General features: G+C 40.8%; 9 non-coding genes and 21 pseudogenes across 9 annotated transcripts; all 30 read left to right on the top strand.

Moving 5' to 3' along the window:
* The first annotated feature begins 3703 nt into the window (after nt 1-3703).
* LOC125003145 lies at nt 3704-3823 on the top strand. Its single transcript, XR_007112012.1, has one exon. It is a non-coding gene; the product is annotated as a 5S ribosomal RNA (ribosomal RNA).
* A 101-nt stretch (nt 3824-3924) lies between these two features.
* LOC125002957 lies at nt 3925-4033 on the top strand (annotated as a pseudogene).
* A 101-nt stretch (nt 4034-4134) lies between these two features.
* LOC125001996 lies at nt 4135-4253 on the top strand (annotated as a pseudogene).
* A 101-nt stretch (nt 4254-4354) lies between these two features.
* LOC125001673 lies at nt 4355-4474 on the top strand (annotated as a pseudogene).
* Nucleotides 4475-4575: 101 nt separating this feature from the next.
* Nucleotides 4576-4697, top strand: LOC125002542 (annotated as a pseudogene).
* A 101-nt stretch (nt 4698-4798) lies between these two features.
* Nucleotides 4799-4917, top strand: LOC125001358. The gene has a single exon (XR_007111617.1). It is a non-coding gene; the product is annotated as a 5S ribosomal RNA (ribosomal RNA).
* A 99-nt stretch (nt 4918-5016) lies between these two features.
* Nucleotides 5017-5133, top strand: LOC125002458 (annotated as a pseudogene).
* Nucleotides 5134-5666: 533 nt separating this feature from the next.
* LOC125003254 lies at nt 5667-5784 on the top strand. Its single transcript, XR_007112115.1, has one exon. It is a non-coding gene; the product is annotated as a 5S ribosomal RNA (ribosomal RNA).
* Nucleotides 5785-6304: 520 nt separating this feature from the next.
* LOC125002490 lies at nt 6305-6415 on the top strand (annotated as a pseudogene).
* A 103-nt stretch (nt 6416-6518) lies between these two features.
* Nucleotides 6519-6637, top strand: LOC125001631 (annotated as a pseudogene).
* Nucleotides 6638-6738: 101 nt separating this feature from the next.
* LOC125001824 lies at nt 6739-6857 on the top strand (annotated as a pseudogene).
* Nucleotides 6858-7389: 532 nt separating this feature from the next.
* LOC125001852 lies at nt 7390-7509 on the top strand (annotated as a pseudogene).
* A 534-nt stretch (nt 7510-8043) lies between these two features.
* Nucleotides 8044-8162, top strand: LOC125002794 (annotated as a pseudogene).
* Nucleotides 8163-8263: 101 nt separating this feature from the next.
* LOC125003212 lies at nt 8264-8382 on the top strand. Its single transcript, XR_007112075.1, has one exon. It is a non-coding gene; the product is annotated as a 5S ribosomal RNA (ribosomal RNA).
* A 536-nt stretch (nt 8383-8918) lies between these two features.
* Nucleotides 8919-9036, top strand: LOC125002886 (annotated as a pseudogene).
* Nucleotides 9037-9138: 102 nt separating this feature from the next.
* On the top strand, nt 9139-9255 carry LOC125002849 (annotated as a pseudogene).
* A 101-nt stretch (nt 9256-9356) lies between these two features.
* On the top strand, nt 9357-9475 carry LOC125001289. Its single transcript, XR_007111551.1, has one exon. It is a non-coding gene; the product is annotated as a 5S ribosomal RNA (ribosomal RNA).
* A 100-nt stretch (nt 9476-9575) lies between these two features.
* Nucleotides 9576-9697, top strand: LOC125001480 (annotated as a pseudogene).
* Nucleotides 9698-9802: 105 nt separating this feature from the next.
* Nucleotides 9803-9921, top strand: LOC125002672 (annotated as a pseudogene).
* A 101-nt stretch (nt 9922-10022) lies between these two features.
* On the top strand, nt 10023-10142 carry LOC125002827 (annotated as a pseudogene).
* Nucleotides 10143-15825: 5683 nt separating this feature from the next.
* LOC125002654 lies at nt 15826-15934 on the top strand (annotated as a pseudogene).
* Nucleotides 15935-16035: 101 nt separating this feature from the next.
* LOC125002218 lies at nt 16036-16155 on the top strand (annotated as a pseudogene).
* Nucleotides 16156-16258: 103 nt separating this feature from the next.
* On the top strand, nt 16259-16378 carry LOC125001757 (annotated as a pseudogene).
* A 2499-nt stretch (nt 16379-18877) lies between these two features.
* LOC125003125 lies at nt 18878-18996 on the top strand. Its single transcript, XR_007111992.1, has one exon. It is a non-coding gene; the product is annotated as a 5S ribosomal RNA (ribosomal RNA).
* Nucleotides 18997-19097: 101 nt separating this feature from the next.
* Nucleotides 19098-19206, top strand: LOC125002694 (annotated as a pseudogene).
* Nucleotides 19207-19308: 102 nt separating this feature from the next.
* Nucleotides 19309-19427, top strand: LOC125001410. The gene has a single exon (XR_007111666.1). It is a non-coding gene; the product is annotated as a 5S ribosomal RNA (ribosomal RNA).
* A 101-nt stretch (nt 19428-19528) lies between these two features.
* LOC125002273 lies at nt 19529-19647 on the top strand (annotated as a pseudogene).
* A 101-nt stretch (nt 19648-19748) lies between these two features.
* On the top strand, nt 19749-19867 carry LOC125003043. The gene has a single exon (XR_007111912.1). It is a non-coding gene; the product is annotated as a 5S ribosomal RNA (ribosomal RNA).
* A 101-nt stretch (nt 19868-19968) lies between these two features.
* Nucleotides 19969-20087, top strand: LOC125002048 (annotated as a pseudogene).
* A 101-nt stretch (nt 20088-20188) lies between these two features.
* Nucleotides 20189-20307, top strand: LOC125003214. Its single transcript, XR_007112077.1, has one exon. It is a non-coding gene; the product is annotated as a 5S ribosomal RNA (ribosomal RNA).
* Nucleotides 20308-21649: the final 1342 nt, after the last annotated feature.

The raw sequence follows: 21649 nt of genomic DNA, 5'->3' as shown, positions 1-21649 counted from the left end.
GCTGTAAGTTTACTGTTTGTCTTGGAACAGGCTAACCGGTTTAGCACGTTGTGATGCTGCCAACTGGTACAGCGTTAAATAGTTGTACAACTACAACTATAGCCGAAGAGTCAACCTTAACATATTTGAGTGTTTATGCTCTAATGCTGGACATTTTATGAGACATGTATAAAAGAGTGATCTATGAAAATAAATAGACCCCAGTTAGTTGTCATTAGATGTACTGAATCACTTGAATCTTGAATTAGAGATAAGGCAGGATTATTTTACGTTATTCCCCGTGGAGAAATGAAGGTTTTACAGACAATGCAAAATGATAAAACAAACCAAAACCAAAGGAGAGAAACTAAATAAAAGTAAATATGTTAAAGGTACAAAAATAATTACATCTACTACTATTTATTACTAATACTGATACAGTTGGTAGAAGAGTGGTAGTGGTGATTTTGGTTGCTCATGCCAAAATCTGACGACATATATTATCATATCAATAGTACCATCGGACGGCAGTGTTATAGATCTCACTATGTGACACTCAAGATTGAAAGGTGTTAATGAAAACTTTGATCGAGGAACCTCAATGAAAACACAACCAGAGTGAGAGAAAAGAAAATTATCACAGAAAACAGAAGAAATTTGGAAAATCTTTCCCACACTCTCTCTTCCTAGCGCACTCCTCACAAAATTTACATAGAATGTGCCATAGAATGTTTTCCTTCATGATGTCATAGAATTCTGTCCTTTCATCAAATCTTTTCCTTTGGCCATGATGGCATAGAATCTTTGCCTTTGATCTTACTGAAAGTTTGTTTTATACAAGCCTCTGTGGATCTGTACATTCTTTAGTGCTTCTCAAAGTTACAAATTGACTGCAAGCAAGACAAGGAACACACTTGAATAGAGCATGGTTCATTGATTTTCGTCCAAAGTTTTACAAAACATTTCCCGAATAACAAGCATCAATGGCAACCAACAAAACAGCAAAAGAGCTGAATATCTCAGTAGGGAGCACTCTGGGAAATTGCCTGAAAGTGCAATCTTTCCAAAGAGAGGGCGGCTTTGAATTTGTTACCATTTTCATCAGGAGACATGGTAACATTTACATCATCAAAATACATGCAATGATCATTTTGACCACTTATATATACTGCTTTAGTGATGTTTGACATTGCTTACGGCCATACCAACCTGAACACGCCCAGGTCCTGTAAGCCTTTCATTTTCATCAGGGGACACAGGAACATTTCCATCATCATAATACATGCAATATTGATTTTGACCACTTATATGTACCGCTTTTGTGACTGACACCATACCACCTCGTAAGACGCCCGTGTTTGCTTGTCTCGCTTGCTTTCAGTTTGAAAGTCAAACAGAATCTACGGACCCACCTAGGTTTGTATAAAACAAACTTTCAATAAGATCAAAGGCAAAGATTCTATGCCATCATGATCAAAGGAAAACATTTCATGACATCATCATCAAAGGAAAACAATTGAGGACATCATCAAAGGAAGACATCCCATGACGTCATCGCCCTGTTTCATCCATCGTTTCTTTTGTATGTGCGTGAGCATGCACGGAACTACGTACGGATGTAACGTTACTCCATGTGCGCGCATGTAGTCGCACGTGCGTCTGTACGTGCGTGAAAACAACACACAAGAACTAGACCAACATGCTCCCATAACTGTGTGTAAAGGTTTGTTTAAGCCTCATCCACATTGTATAATCAATATGTTTGTGTCACGTGTAGTTTAATCATGTGCGGCTGATTCTTTATCGTATTTCCTTCTGAGGTACATAATGGTCTAGCTGGAACCTATTAACAGCGCTACTTGTGGCTTTACTACACAATGATGTAAGTATTATGTAAATGATTTCTTTTTTGCGTTTCTTTCGGGCAATACAGCAAACCCCAACGTCTGAGGTGGTAGCCGACGTGTGCTGTCGAGATTTGTCATTAGAATATTGACAAGTGGTTTCCTAACATTGCTTGTATTTTGCATCAATTTGCTGTTGTCCACAATTTGAACTGACGCCGAAATAAAACGAGGCGAGTGGAGATAACGTGGTCGTTAGCATACGTGGAGTGGGGAGCTAACTACGGGGCTAAGTTAACGTGCTAACGGCCAATTTCAATGTGTCAGAATGTGTCTGTATGTATGTTAGTATTTTATTTTTATTTAACCTTTGTTTACCTAGGCAAGCAATTAAGAACAGTTTTACCGGCTGTAGTTGTGTTGTCATTTTTATTGCTGTAAGTTTTCTGTTTGTCTTGGAACAGGCTAACCGGTTTAGCACGTTGTGATGCTGCGAACTGGTACAGCGTTAAATAGTTGTACAACTACAACTATAGCCGAAGAGTCAACCTTAACATATTTGAGTGTTTATGCTCTAATGCTGGACTTTTTATGAGACATGTATAAAAGAGTGTTCTACGAAAATAAAAAAGACCCCAGTTAGTTGTCATTAGATGTACTGAATCACTTGAATCTTGAATTAGAGATAAGGCAGGACTATTTTACGTTATTCCCCGTGGAGAAATGAAGGTTTTACAGACAATGCAAAATGATAAAACAAACCAAAACCAAAGGAGAGAAACTATATAAAAGTAAATATGTTAAAGGTACAAAAATAATTACATTTATTAATAATACTGATACAGTTGGTAGAAGAGTGGTAGTGGTGATTTTGGTTGCTCATGCCAAAATCTGACAACATATATTATCATATCAATAGTACCATCGGACGGCAGTGTTATAGATCTCACTATGTGACACTCAAGATTGAAAGGTGTTAATGAAAACTTTGATCGAGGAACCTAAATGAAAACACAACCAGAGTGAGAGAAAAGAAAATTATCACAGAAAACAGAAGAAATTTGGAAAATCTTTCCCACACTCTCTCTTCCTAGCGCACTCCTCACAAAATTTACATAGAATGTGCCATAGAATGTTTTCCTTCATGATGTCATAGAATTCTGTCCTTTCATCAAATCTTTTCCTTTGGCCATGATGGCATAGAATCTTTGCCTTTGATCTTACTGAAAGTTTGTTTTATACAAGCCTCTGTGGATCTGTACATTCTTTAGTGCTTCTCAGAGTTACAAATTGACTGCAAGCAAGACAACGAACACACTTGAATAGAGCATGGTTCATTGATTTTCGTCCAAAGTTTTACAAAACATTTCCCGAATAACAAGCATCAATGGCAACCAACAAAACAGCAAAAGAGCTGAATATCTCAGTAGGGAGCACTCTGGGAAATTGCCTGAAAGTGCAATCTTTCCTCAGAGAGGGCAGCTTTGAATTTGTTACCAAATGCTGCAAAAACCAACGAGAAAGTCTGCGTCAAAGTCAACAAGAGCCGTCCGACAATTTTCAGACAGGCAAAAGTTGAAATTGATATCCTGAAATTGACATGCTGAAACAGCTGCGACGTCCGCATAGGTGATGATGATTGGCTAAGGTGCAGTAGGCTTTCACGATAAGCCAAACTCAGGCAGTGTTTAGTTTATACACAAATCACACCCACACCCTGGTTGGACCGGGTTTTTCTCTCTGATTCATATCTACCTGTTACATTCTGACTCTACTTCCTGGCAGACTGTATCATTATAGAAGCTTCAGCTCAAAAACAAAAATACATGCAATGATGATTTTGACCACTTATATATACTGCGTTTGTGACAGTTAACGTTGCTTACGGCCATACCACCCTGAACACGCCTGATCTCGTTTGATCTCGGAAGCCAAGCAGTGTCGGGCCTGGGTTAGTACTTGGATGGGAGACCGCCTGGGAATACCAGGTGCTGTAAGCTTTTCATTTTCATCAGGAGACATGGTAACATTTACATCATCAAAATACATGAAATGATCATTTTGACCACTTATATATGCTGCTTTCGTGATGTTTGACATTGCTTACGGCCATACCAACCTGAACACGGCCGATCTTGGAAGCTAAGCACGGTCGGGCCTGGTTAGTATTTGGATGGGAAACCACCTGGGAATACCAGTTGCTGTAAGCTTTTCATTTTCATCAGGAGGCATGGTAACATTTACATCATCAAAATACATGCAATGATCATTTTGATCACTTATATATACTGCTTTAGTGACATTTGAAGTTGCTTACGGCCATACCAACCTGAACAAGCCCGATCTCGTCTAATCTCGGAAGCTAACCAGTGTCGGGCCTGGTTAGTACTTGGATGGGAGACCGCCTGGGATTACCAGGTGCTGTAAGCTTTTCATTCTCATCAGGAGACATGGTAACACTTACATCATCAAAATACATGCAATGATGATTTTGATCACTTATATATACTGCTTTAGTGACATTTGACGTTGCTTACGGCCATACCAACCTGAACAAGCCCGATCTCGTCTGATCTCGGCAACTAAGCATGGTCGGGCCTGGTTAGTACTTGGATGGGAGAACCGCCTGGGAATACCAGGTGCTGTAAGCTTTTCATTCTCATCAGGAGACATGGTAACATTACATCATCAAAATACATGCAATGATGATTTTGATCACTTATATATACTGCGTTTGTGACAGTTTACCATTGCTTAAGGCCATAACACAACCTGAACACAGCCTGATCTCGTCTGATCTCGGAAGCTAAGCAGTGTAGTCCCTGTTTAGTTCTTGGATGGGAGACCGCCTGGGAATACCAGGTGCTGTAAGCTTTTCATTCTCATCAGGAGACATGGTAACATTTACATCATCAAAATACATGCAATGATCATTTTGACCACTTATACATACTGCTTTAGTGACATTTGACATTGCTTACGGCCATACCAACCTGAACATGCCCGATCTCGTCTGATCTCGGAAGCTAAGCACGGTCGGGCCTGGTTAGTACTTGGATTGGAGACCGCCTGGGAATACTAGGTGCTGTAAGCCTTTCATTTTCATCAGGAGACATGGTAACATTTACATCATCAAAATACATGCAATGATCATTTTGACCACTTATATATCTGCGTTTGTGACAGTTACATTGCTTACGGCCATACCACACTGAACACGCCTGAATCTCGTCTGATCTCGAAGCGAAGCATGGTCGGGCCTGTTAGTACTTGGATGGGAGACCGCCTGGGAATCCAGGTGCTGTAAGCTTTTCATTCACATCAGGAGACATGGTAACATTTACATCATCAAATTACATGCAATGATCATTTTGATCACTTATATATACTTTTTGTGACAGTTACCATTGCTTACGGCCCATAACCACCCTGAACACGCCGTGATCTCATCTGATCTCGGAAGCTAAGGGCCCTGTTAGTACTTGGATGGGAAACCGCCTTGGGAATATCAGGTGCTGTTAGCTTTTCATTCTCATCAGGAGACATGGTAACATTTACATCATCAAAATACATGCAATGATATTTTGACCACTTATATATAGTGCTTTAGTGACATTTGACATGGCTTACGGCCATACCAACCTGAACAAGCCCATCTTAGTCTGATCTCGGAAGCTAAGCGCGGTCGGGCCTGGTTAGTAATTTGGATGGGAGACCGCCTGGAATAGAGGTGCTGTAACCCTTTCATTTTCATCAGGAGACATGGTAACATTTACATCATAAAAAATACATGCAATGATGATTTTGACACTTATATATTCTGCGTTTGTGACAGTTACCATTGCTTACAGCCATACCACCCTGAACACGCCTAATCTCGTCTGATCTCGGAAGCTAAGCAGGTAGGGCCTGGTTAGTACTTGGATGGGAGACCGCCTGGGAATACCAGGTGCTGTAAGCTTTCATTCTCATCAGGAGTCATGGTAACATTTACATCATCAAAATTCATGCAATGATCATTTGATCACTTATATATACTTCTTTAGTGACATTTGACATTGCTTACGGCCATAACAACCTGAACACGCCGATCTCGTCTGATCTCGGAAGCAAGCGTGGCCTGATTAGTACTTGTGATGGGAGACCGCTTGGAATACCAGGTGCTGTAAGCTTTTCATTTTCATCAGGAGACATGGTAACATTTACATCATCAAAATACATGCAATGATGATTTTGACCACTTATTTAAACTGCTTTGTGACAGTTGCATTGCTTACGACCATACCAACCTGAACAGCAGCCTCATCTCATCTGATCTCGGAAGCTAAGCGCGGTCTAGTACTTGGATGGAGACCGCCTGCGAATACTAGGTGCTGTAACCCTTTCATTTCATCAGGAGACATGTAACATTTACATCATCAAAATACATGCAATGATGATTTTGACCACTTTTATATACTGCGTTTGTGACAGTTACCATTGCTTACGGCCATACCACCCGCCTGATCTCATCTGATCTCGGAGCTAAGCAGTGTAGGGCCTGGTTAGTACTTGGATAGGTGACCGCCTGGGAATACCAGGTGCTGTAAGCTGTTCATTCTCATCAGGAGACATGGTAACATTTACATCATCAAAATACATGCAATGTTCATTTTGATCACTTATATATATACTGCTTTAGTGACATTTGACGTTGCTTACGGCCATACCAACCTGAACAAGCCCGATCTCGTCTGATCTCGGAAGCTGAGCACGGTCGGGCCTGGTTAGTACTTGGATGGGAAACCGCCTGGGAATACTAGGTGCTGTAAGCTGTTCATTCTCATCAGGAGACATGGTAACATTTACATCATCAAAATACATGCAATGATCATTTTGAGCACTTATTTATACTGCGTTTGTGACAGTTACCATGGCTTACGGCCATACCAACCTGAACAATCCCGATCTCGTCTGATCTCCGAAGCTAAGCATGGACGGGCCTGGTTAGTACTTGGGTGGGAGACCGCCTGGGTATACCAGGTGCTGTAAGCTTTTCATTTTCATCAGGAGACATGGTAACATTTACATCATCAAAATACATGCAATGATCATTTTGACCACTTATATATACTTCTTTTGTGACTGACAAAATGGCTTAAGGGCATACCACACTGAACACACCCATGTCATCTGATCTCGGAAGTTTAGCAGGGTGGGGCGTGGTTAGTACTTGAATGGGAGACCGCCTGGGAATACTAGGTGCTGTAAGCCTTTCATTTAAATCAGGAGACATGGTAACATTTACATCATCAAAATACATGCAAGATCATTTTGACCCACTTATATATACTGCGTTTGTGACAATTACCATTGCTTACGGTCATACCACCCTGAAAACGTCTGATCTCATCTGCTCTCGGAAGCTAAGTGCCTGGTTAGTACTTGGATGGGAAACAGCCTGGGAATATCAGGTGCTGTAAGCTTTTCATTCTCATCGGGAGACATGGTAACATTTACATCATCAAAATACATGCAATGATGATTTTGATCACTTATATATACTGCTTTAGTGACATTTGACGTTGCTTACGGCCATACTACCCTGAACAAGCCCGATCTCGTCTGATCTCGGACGCTAAGCACGGTTGGGCCTGGTTAGTACTTGGATGGGAGAACCGCCTGCGAATACTAGGTGCTGTAAGCCTTTCATTTTCATCAGGAGACATGGTAACATTTACATCATCAAAATACATGCAATGATGATTTTGACCACTTTTATATACTGCGTTTGTGACAGTTACCATTGCTTACGGCCATACCACCCTGAACACGTCTGATCTCATCTGCTCTCGGAAGCTAAGGGCCTGGTTAGTACTTGGATGGGAAACAGCCTGGGAATATCAGGTGCTGTAAGCTTTTCATTCTCATCAGGAGACATGGTAACATTTACATCATCAAAATACATGCAATGATGATTTTGATCACTTATATATACTGCTTTAGTGACATTTGACGTTGCTTACGGCCATACCAACCTGAACAAGCCCGATCTCGTCTGATCTCGGACGCTAAGCACGGTTGGGCCTCTGGTTAGTACTTGGATGGAAACCGCCTGCGAATACTAGGTGCGTAAGCCTTTCTTTTTCATCAGGAGACATGGTAACATTTACATCATCAAATACTTTGCAATGATGATTTTGACCACTTATATATACTGCTTTTAGTTACATTTGACATTGCTTACGGCCATAACCAACCTGACACGCCGATCTCGTCTGATCTCGGAAGCAAAGCGCGGTCGGGCCTGATTAGTACTTGGATGGGAGACCCGCCTTGGAATACCAGGTGCTGTAAGCTTTTCATTTTCATCAGGAGACATGGTAACATTTACATCATCAAAATACATGCAATGATGATTTTGACCACTTATATATACTGCGTTTGTGACAGTTGTCATTGCTTACGACCATACCACCCTGAACACGCCTGATCTCATCTGATCTCGGAAGCTAAGCGCGGTCGGGCCTGGTTAGTACTTGGATGGGAGACTGCCTTGGAATACCAGGTGCTGTAAGCTTTTCATTCTCATCAGGAAACATGGTAACATTTAAAATCATCAAAATACTTTGCAATGATCATTTTGAGCACTTATATCAACTGCTTTAGCGACATTTGACATTGCTACGCCATAGTAACCTGAACACGCCCGATCCCGTCTGATCTCGGAAGCTAAGCACGGTCGGGCCTGGTTAGTACTTGGATGGGAGACCCTGGGAATACTAGGTGCTGAAAGCCTTTCATTTCATAAAGGGAGCATGGTAACATTTACATAAATCAAAATACATGCAATAAACATTTCAAACCACTTATATATACTTAGTTGTGACAGTTAACCATTGCTTACGGCCAAAACCACCCTGAACACCCTGATCTCATTTGATCTCGGAAGCTAAGGGCCTGGTTAGTACTTGGATGGGAGACCGTCGGGGAATACCAGGTGCTGTAAGCTTTTTCTTTTTTCATCAGGAGACATGGTAACATTTACATCATCAAAATACATGCAATGATCCTTTTGATCACTTATTTAAACTGCATATGTGAACAGTTAACCTTGCATACGGCCATACCACCGTGAACACGCTGATCTCGTCTGTTTATCGGAAGCTAAGCAGTGTAGGGCCTGGTTAGTACTTGGATGGGGACCGCCTGGGAATACCAGGTGCTGTAAGCTTTTCATTTTCATCAGGAGACATGGTAACATTTACATCATCAAAATACATGCAATGATCATTTTGACCATTTTATATATAGTGCTTTAGTGACATTTGAAATTGCTACGGCCATAGCAACCTGAACACCGCCTGATCTCTCTGATCTCGGAAGCGAAGCAGGTCGGGCCTGATTAGTACTTGGATGGGAGACCGCCTGGGAATACCAGGTGCTGTAAGCTTTTCATTCTCATCAGGAGACATGGTAACATTTACATCATCAAAATACATGCAATGATGATTTTGACCACTTATATATACTGCGTTTGTGAGAGTTAGCGTTGCTTACGGCCATACCACCCTGAAAACGCCTCATCTCATTTGATCTCCGAAGTTAAGCAGTGTCGGGCCTGGTTAGTACTTGGATGGGAGACCGCCTGGGAATACCAGGTGCTGAAAGCTTTTCATTCTCATCAGAAGACATGGTAACATTTACATCATCAAAATACATGCAATGATCATTTTGACCACTTATATATACTGCTTACTGACATTTGAAGTTGCTTACGGCCATACCAACCTGAAAAACCCCCCGATCTCGTCTGATCTCGGAAGCTAAGCATGGAAAGGGCCTGGTTAGTACTTGGATGGGAGACCGCCTGGGAATACCAGGTGCTGTAAGCTTTTTCATTCTCATCAGGAGACATGGTAACTTTTAAACATCATCAAAATACATGCAATGATGATTTTGATCACTTATAATACTGCTTTAAAGTGACATTTGACGTTGCTTACGCCATACCCAACCTGAACAAGCCCGATCTCGTCTGATCTCGGAAGCCAAGCATGGTCGGGCGTGGTTAGTACTTGGATGGGAGACCGCCGGGGAATACCAGGTGCTGTAAGCTTTTCATTTTCATCAGGAGACATGGTAACATTTACATCATCAAAATACATGCAATGATGATTTTGACCACTTATATATACTGCTTTTGTGACAATCACCATTGCTTACGGCCAAAACCCCCCTGAACAAGCCTGATCTCGCCTGGTCTCGGAAGCTAAGCAGTGTAGGACCTGTTTAGTGCTTGGAAGGGAGACCGCCTGGGAATACCAGGTGCTGTAAGCTTTTCATTCTCATCAGGAGACATGGTAACATTTACATCATCAAAATACATGCAATGATCATTTTGACCACTTATATATACTGCTTTAGTAACGTTTGACATTGCTTACGGCCATACCACCCTGAACACGCCCGATAGTGGGAGTGGTGATTGCGAGTGGCGCGAATTTCAATTTGCACAGCGACTGCCTGACTTCTCTGTGATTTTTTTTGTTCTTTGTTTGAAATCAGAAGAATAGTTGTTTTACTTGATCTTTTTGTGCTTATCGTCCCCGTAATTTTCCCCGACGGCTCTCGGGCTGTTTGGGGGGGATTGTTTTTTTTTTTGCCGCCTAAACTTATAATGATGAATCAAGGGGAGGAAGATACAATGAACCCTCAGATGCAAGGAATGGCTGTAAATACGAAAAAGTTTGAGAAGGAGCTGACGGTGGAGGTGGAGGTGGAAGATACGAAATCAATCGCGGTAATGGACCTGCTGAAAGGTGTAAAGAAGGAGTGTGGGAAATTTTAGGTTGTAGAATGAAGACGGACAAGAAATTCGAAATCACGATGAAGGATGGTGCCGGGGAAGGCAAAGATGTTTTAAATGGTATAAAGAATAAATGGAGGGGCCAGTGATCGGACGTGACATAATAACAGCGACATGGTCGTCTCTTTCCTAAACTTACCCGTGTATCTGGAGGACAGCACGATCATGGAAAGACTTAATGAATGGGGGGTCCGGCCACTGCGGCAATTAAACGCCGTGTGTGGCCGGGCACAGACATTGCCGACGGCACGAATTTTTAAAGGCCGATTAAAACGAGCAAGTCAGATCGCTGCCATACCCACAAAATTTTGGGAAACTATGAGGGGCGTGGAGTATTTCCGTGTGATCCACGATAGACAAATCCAAGTGGCAGAAAATGCATCAAGGGCCGGGACACATCTTCAGAGAATGCCCGGAGTTCAAGTGTTTCGGGTGCGGAGAGAGTGGCCACACGCACGGGAGTGCGCCGAGAGGAGAAGGACGGAGGAGGAGATGGTGAGGGAAGTGGAGGAAGAGAACGACGCAACAACCACGACGGCGAAGGAGGCCAAGGTCAAACAGGGGGTCCTAGACAAGGGTGAGGAGGACATGGGGAAATCGAGGAAGAGGAGGATCCGAAAACTGGTTGGAAAGGATGTCGGTGGAGCGGAGAACACCAGTGGAAGCGGACAACAAGAAACGCAAATGGAGGGGGGTGGAGAGAAACCGAACCCTGCTGCCAACAAGGAAAGGAGAATGAAGAAAAGGACCGAGGACGATTAAAGGGAAACATGAAAGAGAGGAAGATAAGGGACAACCAGACTTGAAAAAGATCTTTCAAAGATTCTCAGCAAAGCGGAAGGCGGAGAAAGACAAAGAAAGAGAGGAGCGAAAAGGACCGAAATCCGGTATGTGATTGTATAGTTTTTGGTTTAAATGTTTTACTTTTTGGTTTCTATTTATATTCAGTTTTGCTCTCATGGCCACAATAACCTCTATTAACGCAAATGGCTAAGAAATAAGAGAAAAATAAAAGAGCTATTATTTGCATACCGCAGCGATATTAAAATGTATTCAAGAAACTAATTGGGACGAGGACATAGTTAAGAAATGAGAGAGGAATGGAGGGGAGCTATATATTATAATAATGGGGCTAGAAACGCAAGGGGGGTAGCAATAATGATTAAAAAGGACGTTTGTCGAAGACATAAAAGAGGTATATAGAGATGAGACAGGAAAAATTTTGGTGATAGAATTTAAATTAGAGAAATAGAATTCAGATTAATAAATATATACGTTCCAAATATAGAAAAAGATAAGTGTTGCATTATTATGAGAACTTAAAAATATAATCGCAGGGAATTTGTATTTTTAGTTGGGGACTTCAATATAAAATGTAGTCGTCTAGATGTAGGTAAGGGAGTTGAATTTAGATGGGAAAGATCGAAAAAACATGCTGTCCGAGCTGATGAAGAAAAGGGGCTTAATAGATGCAGGGAGAGAAGAGAACTCAGAGAAGAGAGAATACACAAGGAGGCAGATGAGAGATGGGGTTTCTAAAAACAAAGTAGAATAGATTTGGTGTTGGTGCAAAGTAGCATTTTTGGGTACATCGACAAAAAAAGGGGCATCAAAGAAATAGCTTCAGTGACCCATGATGGGGTCATGTTTCGAATTAAGGTGGAGAAAGAAAAGATAGGAGGAGGGATGTGGTTTATTAAACGCAGGATTAATTGAAGAAGAGGAGTACAAGAAAACAAAATATGGATTTGCTAGACCGAGAGAATGGGAGAAGAGGAGGGGTATAAAGAAAATGACGGGCTAGACGACAGCATAGGGGAACGATGGGAGAAGAATAAAAACTTTAATTAAACAAATTAGTATTAGATATAGTAAGAAAAGAAAAGGGAAAATGATGAAGAGGAAAAGGCTCTGAAACAAAAATTGAGGGCCAGAGTTAAGTAGAGCAGACCAATGAGGAGGGTTATAATATAAACAATTATTTGGAGGGAAAGATGAAGTTAGAGAGGTTTGAGACGGAGAAATGTAGAGGAGCGATTCTGAGAAGTAAAGCAAAATATGCATAGAAGGTGAAAGGTGCACCAAAGGGTATTTTTTGGGGTTAGAGAAAGAAAACAGAATAGAACATACATAAAGGGAAATTAATGACAAAAACGGAGAGAAGATAGTAGATTATGTGGGGATTCTGGAAAGGGTACAAGAATTTTATGGGGATCTCTATAAGAAAGGGGACATAGATCAAGGAAGCATAGATGAAGTGATGGAAAGTGTAGAAAGGAAACTGAGTTTAAGAGGATAGGGTATGGTGTGATAGAGACATAAATGAGAAGGAGGTGATAGAGGCCATAGGAGGATTGAAAGTGGAAAGAGTCCAGGAAGTGATGGGATAGGGATCGAATGGTACAAGCGTACAAAAATGAGGTAGCGCAAATTCTGGTAGAGTATTCAAGGGGGTGGAAAGAACAGGGCAAGTGCAGAATAGGATGGGGGGGGGTGTAATAGCAATAATATACAAAAAGAAAGGAAGTAGGTTAGATTTTGGGAAAACTACAGGCCAATTAGTTTGCTAAATACAGATTATAAGATACTAACTAAAGTCCTGGCAAATAGGATGAAGGGAGTGATAGGGAACATAGTACAGAACACGCAGAGTTACAGCATACCCGGAAGAGACATAGCAGACACAATAGCCACAATCAGAGATTCAATAGAACAATGAAAGAGGATGGGAAAGGGGGAGTAGTGCGGGAATAGATTGGAATAAAAGGCCTTTTATAGAGTAGACCACAGATTTCCTGTTTAGAGTACTGGAGAAAGTTGGGTTCGGGGAGAGGACGGTGGGATGGGTAAAGAGCTGTATGACAGTGCCAAGAGCCCAGTGAAGGTAAAACGGTGTCTTGACAAACCTTTTCGATGTGGAGAGATCAGTGAGACAGGGGTGTCCCCTGTCAGCACTACTGTTATGCAATAGTTGTTGAACCCCTGGCGATGCGATCAAAACTGACCAGGAGGTGAAAGGTGTTCAGTTGCCCTATGGAGGGACCTGTGTCATCGATCAATATGCAGACGACACAACTAAATTTCGGTCAGGGACAACAACAGTGTGAAAAGGGTTTCTACAGATAATAGAAAAATATGGAAAGGGCATCAGGAGCCAAAATCAACAAAACTAAATCAGAGATCATGTACATTGGAGATATAGAGAGGATAGAAATGGGCTTAAAGGTGGAGGAGAAATACATGAAGGTGTTGGGAGTGTGTCCCGGGGTGGCAAGCAAGAGGCTAGAGATGAGACATGGACTGGAGTGATTAATAAGATAAAAAACAGTATGTACACTATGGAGGGGGGGAAAACTTAAACTGAAAGGAAAAGTGAGGTGGTGAATAATTTGTTATTCTCAGTTGTGCATATGTGATGAGAGTGTTAGACATGCCAGAGTGGGTTATGAATGTGTTAAACAAAAATATTTGTGACTTTATATGGGAGGGGAAAAAGGGGTGAAAAATTTCACAAAAAAACTTTGATAGGGAAGAAGAGAGAGGGTGGGCTGAAGCTCATTGATTTGGAAATGAAAAGAAAAGCAATAAGTAGTAAGAACGATCCAAAAATACATGGAGCGTGGATTGAACTATTGGGTGGAAGGAGTTTTAAGGAAAAATGTGGATGAAGTGGGTGGGATAGGTGGACTAAAGGTTTTGGTTTATGGGTTTCAAACAAACAATGACAGTTAAAAAACCCCGAGTTTTACAGGGGGGTGTTTGAAGCGTGGAGAAAATTTTTACCAAAAGTAGAATATGAGTGTGATGGGTTGCAAATGTTTGTTAACCTAACCCCTTTTTTCTCAATGAGAAATTTAAATATAATAAAAAGTCTGTATGAGCCACAAATTCCCTGGTGGGAAATATTTAAAAAAGTCAAGGATATTATTTATGAGGTCATCCCGGGGTTTTTGAGATTGAATTGTATTATGATTCTGTGAATGATTTAGATGGTATGGAAAGCAAAGAAAAAGTCAGCCGAATATATGAGCGGATTAAAAGTAGTATACCTCTGGAATGGACAAACATTATTAAAAGAGACTGTGTGATTAAGCAAGACAAGCGTACACCCAAGATGTATGTGATTGAAAAGAGAAGAAATGCCTCTTTGAAAATGTGAAGTTGAAAAAGGTATATGAATGGTTTTAAAAGCTGAAGTGATAAAAGAGCCCGCAGCAGAGAAGTTTGGGCTGGCGTGTTCAATGATTTGGATTTTAAGAAGATATGGTTGAATGGGAACATAAAAATATAACAGTATAGAGTGTGAAAATAACGATTTCCTTATAAACATAACAGAATATATACGAATGTGGTGTTTCATAAAATAAATAATGCTGTAAGTGCAATGTGGATGTATGTAAAAGTGGCCATAGAGTTTTTTGCACTTTTTTTTAGATTGTTTTGAGTTAGTGATTTCTTTGATTTCCTGAAAAACTTTGAGGAACATTGGCGACTTGGGATCAGAGCTGAAGGAGGGGTGGAGGGAAACTCTTTCTGTTTGGGTTTTCTTGAAAAGAAAAAGACTGTGAATTTTTGGTTAATTAACTACACTTTGAGCCCTGCCAGATTGGGTTGTATATAGAAGGAATTATGCTCATTTGAAGGGAAAATGTACAAATTAAAGATTTGTTTAAGACAATAATGAAAGAGATATTGAACTGAACTGCAAGTATGGGGGAGAGGAGGTGAAGAAAATTTTTCATGAGTGGGAATAAGTTTTTTTGTGATGGCGAAAAGGGAGAAGTTGTATTGAATTGGTGAGAGTTGGATTTGTACTTTTTATTTAGTTTGATTGTTTGATTTTTTTTTTTGATACATTCATGGGGAACTATGATAGGTTTGTTTCTTTTCTGATCTATGTGCAAAAGTTGACGTGACGTGTAAATTTGTGATTGAAGACTAATAAAAGGAAAAAAAAAAAAAAAAAAAAAACCTCATCTCGGTAGCTAAGCAGTGTAGGGCCTGGTTAGTACTTGGATGGGAGACCGCCTGGGAATACCAGGTGCTGTAAGCTTTTCATTTTTATCAGGAGACATGGTAACATTTACATCATCAAAATACATGCAATGATCATTTTGACCACTTATATATACTGCGTTTGTGACAGTCACCATTGCTTACGGCCATACCACCCTGAACACGCCTGATCTCGGAAGCTAAGCAGTATAGGGCCAGGTTAGTACTTGGATGGAGACCACCTGAGAAATACCAGGTGCTGTAAGCTTTTCATTTTCATCAGGAGACATGGTAACATTTACATCATCAAAATAAATGCAAGGAGGATTTTTAACACTTATATATACTGCGTTTGTGACAGTCACCATTGCTTACGGCCATACCACCCTGAAAAACGCCCGATCTCGTCTGATCTCGGGAAACTAAGCACGGTCGTGCCTGGTTGTACTTGGATGGGAGACCGTCTGGGAATACTAGGTGCTGTAAGCCTTTCATTTTCATCAGGAGACATGGTAACATTTAAAATCATCAAAATACATGCAATGATGATTTTGACCACTTAATATATACTGCGTTTGTGACATTTACCATTGCTTACGGCCATACCACCCTGAACACGCCTGATCTCATCTGAATCTCGGAAGCTAAGCAGTGTCGGGGCCCGGTTAGTACTTGGATGGGAGACTGCCTGGGAATACAGGTGCTGTAAGCTTTTCATTCTCATCAGGAGACATGGTAAATTTACATCATCAAAATACATGCAATGATGTAAAATACTTGAGAAACAGACGAGATCGGGCCCTGTTCAGGTTGGTGGGGGCCGTAAGCAATGTCAAATGTCACTAAAAACAGTATATATAAGTCGTCAAAATGATCATTGCATGTATTTGATGATGTAATGAAGGCAAAGATTCTATGCCATCATGATAAGGAAAACATTTCATGACATCATCAACAAAGGAAAACAATTGAGGACATCATCAAAGGAAGACAAACCCATGACGTCATCGCCCTGTTTCATCCATCGTTTCTTTTGTATGTCCGTGAGCATGCACGGAACTACGTATGGATGAACGTTACTCCATGTGCGCGCATGTAGTCGCACGTGCGTCTGTACGTGCGCGAAAACAACACACAAGAATTAGACCAACATGCTCCCATAACTGTGTGTAAAGGTTTTGTTAAGCCTCATCCACATTGTATAAATCAATATTTTGTGTCACGTGTAGTTTAATCATGTGCGGCTGATTCTTTATCGTATTTCCTTCTGAGGTACATAATGGTCTAGCTGGAACCTATTAACAGCGCTACTTGTGGCTTTACTACACAATGATGTAAGTATTATGTAAATGATTTCTTTTTTGCGTTTCTTTTCGGGCAATACAGCAAACCCCAACGTCTGAGGGTAGCCGACGTGTGCTGTCGAGATTTGTTTATTAGAAAAATTGACAAGTGGTTTCCTAACATTGCTTTTTATTTTGCATCAATTTGCTGTTGTCCACAATTTGAACTGACGCCGAAATAAAACGAGGCCAGTGGAGATAACGTGGTCGTTAGCATACGTGGAGTGGGGAGCTCACTACGGGGCTAAGTTAACGTGCTAACGGCCAATTTCAATGTGTCAGAATGTGTCTGTATGTATGTTAGTATTTTATTTTTATTTAACCTTTGTTTTTCCTATGCAAGCAATTAAAACAGTTTTTTTAAACCCGGGTGTAGTTGTGTTGTCATTTTTATTGCTGTAAGTTTTCTGTTTGTCTTGGAACCGCTTTAAACCCGGGTTTTGCACGTTGTGATGCTGCGAACTGGTACAAGCGTTAAATAGTTGTACAACTACAACTATAGCCGAAGAGTCAACCTTAACATAAATTTTAGTGTTTATGCTCTAATGCTGGACTTTTTATGACACATGTATAAAAGAGTGATCTATGAAAATAAAAAAGACCCCAGTTAGTTGTCATTTAGATGTACTGAATGACTTGAATCTTGAATTAGAGATAAGGCAGGACTATTTTACCTTATTCCCCGTGGAGAAATGAAGGTTTTACAGACAATGCAAAATGATAAAACAAACCAAAACCAAAGGAGAGAAACTATATAAAAGTAGATATGTTAAAGGTACAAAAATAATTACATCTACTACTATTTATTACTAATACTGATACAGTTGGTAGAAGAGTGGTAGTGGTGATTTTGTTGCTCATAGCCAAAAACTGACGACATATATTTATCATATCAATAGTACCATCGGACAGCAGTGTTATAGATCTCACTATGTGACACTCAAGATTGAAAGGTGTTAATTAAAACTTTGATCGAGGAACCTAAATGAAAACACAACCAGAGTGAGAGAAAAGAAAATTATCACAGAAAACAGAAGAAATTTTGGGAAAATCTTTCCCACACTCTCTCTTCCTAGCGCACTCCTCACAAAATTTACATAGAATGTGCCATAGAATGTTTTCCTTCATGAATGTCATAGAATTCTGTCCTTTCATCAAATCTTTTCCTTTGGCCGATGAGGCATAGAATTTTTGCCTTTGATCTTACTGAAAGTTTGTTTTATACAAGTCTCGTGGATCTGTACATTCTTTAGTGTTCTCAGAGTTACAAATTGACTGCAAGCAAGACAAGGAACACACTTGAATAGAGCATGGTTCATTGATTTTCGTCCAAAGTTTTACAAAAAATTCCCGAATAACAAGCATCAATGGCAACCAACAAAACAGCAAAAGAGCTGAATATCTCATAGGGAGCACTCTGGGAAATTGCCTGAAAGTGCAATCTTTCCTCAGAGAGGGCAGCTTTGAATTTGTTACCAAATGCTGCAAAAACCAACGAGAAAGTCAGTGTCAAAGTCAACAAGAGCCGTCCGGCAATTTTCAGACAGGCAAAAGTTGAAATTGATATCCTGAAATTGACATGCTGAAACAGCTGCGACGTCCACATAGGTGATGATGATTGGCTAAGATGCAGTAGGCCTTTCACGATAAGCCAATCTCATGCAGTGTTCAGTTTAAACACAAATCACACCCAAACCCTGGTTGGACCGGGTCGCCTTGTTTTTCTCTCTGATTCATATCTACCTGTTACATTCTGACTCTACTTCCTGGCAGACTGTATCATTGTAGAAGCTTCAGCTCAAAAACAAAAATACATGCAATGATGATTTTGACCACTTATATATACTGCGTTTGTGACAGTTAACATTGCTTACGGCCATACCACCCTGAACACGCCTGATCTCGTTTGATCTCGGAAGCTAAGCAGTGTGGGGCCTGGTTAGTACTTGGATTGGAGACCGCCTGGGAATACCAGGTGCTGTAAGCTTTTCATTTTCATCAGGAGACATGGTAACATTTACATCATCAAAATACATGAAATGATCATTTTGACCACTTATATATGCTGCTTTCGTGATGTTTGACATTGCTTACGGCCATACCAACCTGAACACGCCCGATCTAGGAAGCTAAGCACGGTCGGGCCTGGTTAGTACTTGGATGGGAAACCACCTGGGAATACCAGTTGCTGTAAGCTTTTCATTTTTCATCAGGAGGCATGGTAACATTTACATCATCAAAATACATGCAATGATCATTTTGATCACTTATATATACTGCTTTAGTGACGTTTGAAGTTGCTTACGGCCATACCAACCTGAACAAGCCCGATCTCGTCTGATCTCGGAAGCTAAGCATGGTCGGGCCTGGTTAGAACTTGGATGGGAGACCGCCTGGGAATACCAGGTGCTGTAAGCTTTTCATTTTCATCAGGAGACATGGTAACATTTACATCATCAAAATACATGCAATGATGATTTTGACCACTTATATATACTGCGTTTGTGACAGTTAACGTTGCTTACGGCCATACCACCCTGAACGCGCCTGCTCTCATTTGATCTCCGAAGTTAAGCTGTGTCGGGAATGGTTAGTACTTGGATGGGAGACCGCCTGTGAATACTAGATGCTGTAAGCCTTTCATTTTCATCAGGAGACATGGTAACATTTACATCATCAAAATACATGCAATGATGATTTTGACCACTTATATATACTGCGTTTGTGACAGTTACCATTGCTTACGGCCATACCAACCTGAACACGCCCGATCTCGTCTGATCTCGGAAGCTAAGCACGGTCGGGCCTGGTTAGTACTTGGAAGGGAGACCGCCTGGGAATACTAGGTGCTGTAAGCCTTTCATTTTCATCAGGAGACATGGTAACATTTACATCATCAAAATACATGCAATGATCATTTTGACCACTTATATATACTGCGTTTGTGACAGTCACCATTGCTTATGGCCATACCACCCAGAACACGCCTGATCTTGTCTGATCTCGGAAGCTAAGCAGTGTAGAGCCTGGTTAGTACTTGGATGGGAGACCGCCTGGGAATACTAGGTGCTGTAACCTTTTCATTATGATCAGGAGACATGGTAACATTTACATCATCAAAATACATGCAATGATCATTTTGACCACTTATATATACTGCTTTAGTGACATTTGACATTGCTTACGGCCATACCAACCTGAACATGCCTGATCTCGTCTGATCTCGGAAGCTAAGCACGGTCGGGCCTGATTAGTACTTGGATGGGAGACCGCCTGGGAATACTAGGTGCTGTAAGCCTTTCATTTTCATCAGGAGACATGGTAACATTTACATCATCAAAATACATGCAATGATGATTTTGACCACTTATATATACTGCGTTTGTGACAGTTAACGTTGCTTACGGCCATACCATCCTGAACACGCCTGAGTTTCAGTTTGAAAGTCTAACAGAATCTACGGACCCACCTAGGTTTGTATAAAACAAACTTTCAATAAGATCAAAGGCAAAGATTCTATGCCATCATGATCAAAGGAAAACATTTCATGACATCATCATCAAAGGAAAACAATTGAGGACATCATCAAAGGAAGACATCCCATGACCTCATCGCCCTGTTTCATCCATGTGTGTGAGCATGCACGGAACTACGTATGGATGTAACGTTACTCCATGTGCGCGCATGTAGTCGCACGTGCGTCTGTACGTGGCGCGAAAACAACGCACAAGAATTAGACCAACATGCTCCCATAACTGTGTGTAAAGGTTTGTTTAAGCCTCATCCACATTGTATAATCAATATGTTTGTGTCACGTGTAGTTTAATCATGTGCGGCTGATTCTTTATCGTATTTCCTTCTGAGGTACATAATGGTCTAGCTGGAACCTATTAACAGCGCTACTTGTGGCTTTACTACACAATGATGTAAGTATTATGTAAATGATTTCTTTTTTGCGTTTCTTTCGGGCAATACAGCAAACCCCAACGTCTGAGGTGGTAGCCGACGTGTGCTGTCGAGATTTGTCATTAGAAATATTGACAAGTGGTTTCCTAACATTGCTTGTATTTTGCATCAATTTGCTGTTGTCCACAATTTGAACTGACGCCGAAATAAAACGAGGCCAGTGGAGATAACGTGGTCGTTAGCATACGGTGGAGTGGGGAGCTAACTACGGGGCTAAGTTAACGTGCTAACGGCCAATTTCAATGTGTCAGAATGTGTCTGTATGTATGTATGTTAGTATTTTATTTTTATTTAACCTTTGTTTACCTAGGCAAGCAATTAAGAACAGTTTTACCGGCTGTAGTTGTGTTGTCATTTTTATTGCTGTAAGTTTTCTGTTTGTCTTGGAACAGGCTAACCGGTTTAGCACGTTGTGATGCTGCCAACTGGTACAGCGTTAAATAGTTGTACAACTACAACTATAGCCGAAGAGTCAACCTTAACATATTTGAGTGTTTATGCTCTAATGCTGGACTTTTTATGAGACATGTATAAAAGAGTGATCTATGAAAATAAAAAAGACCCCAGTTAGTTGTCATTAGATGTACTGAATCACTTGAATCTTGAATTAGAGATAAGGCAGGACTATTTTACGTTATTCCCCGTGGAGAAATGAAGGTTTTACAGACAATGCA

The sequence above is a fragment of the Mugil cephalus genome, chromosome 23 (genome assembly GCF_022458985.1).
Source record: "Mugil cephalus isolate CIBA_MC_2020 chromosome 23, CIBA_Mcephalus_1.1, whole genome shotgun sequence".
Lineage (NCBI taxonomy): Eukaryota > Metazoa > Chordata > Actinopteri > Mugiliformes > Mugilidae > Mugil > Mugil cephalus.
The sequence above is the reverse complement of the archived record's forward strand: the minus strand, read 5'-3'. Positions and strand labels throughout refer to the sequence as shown.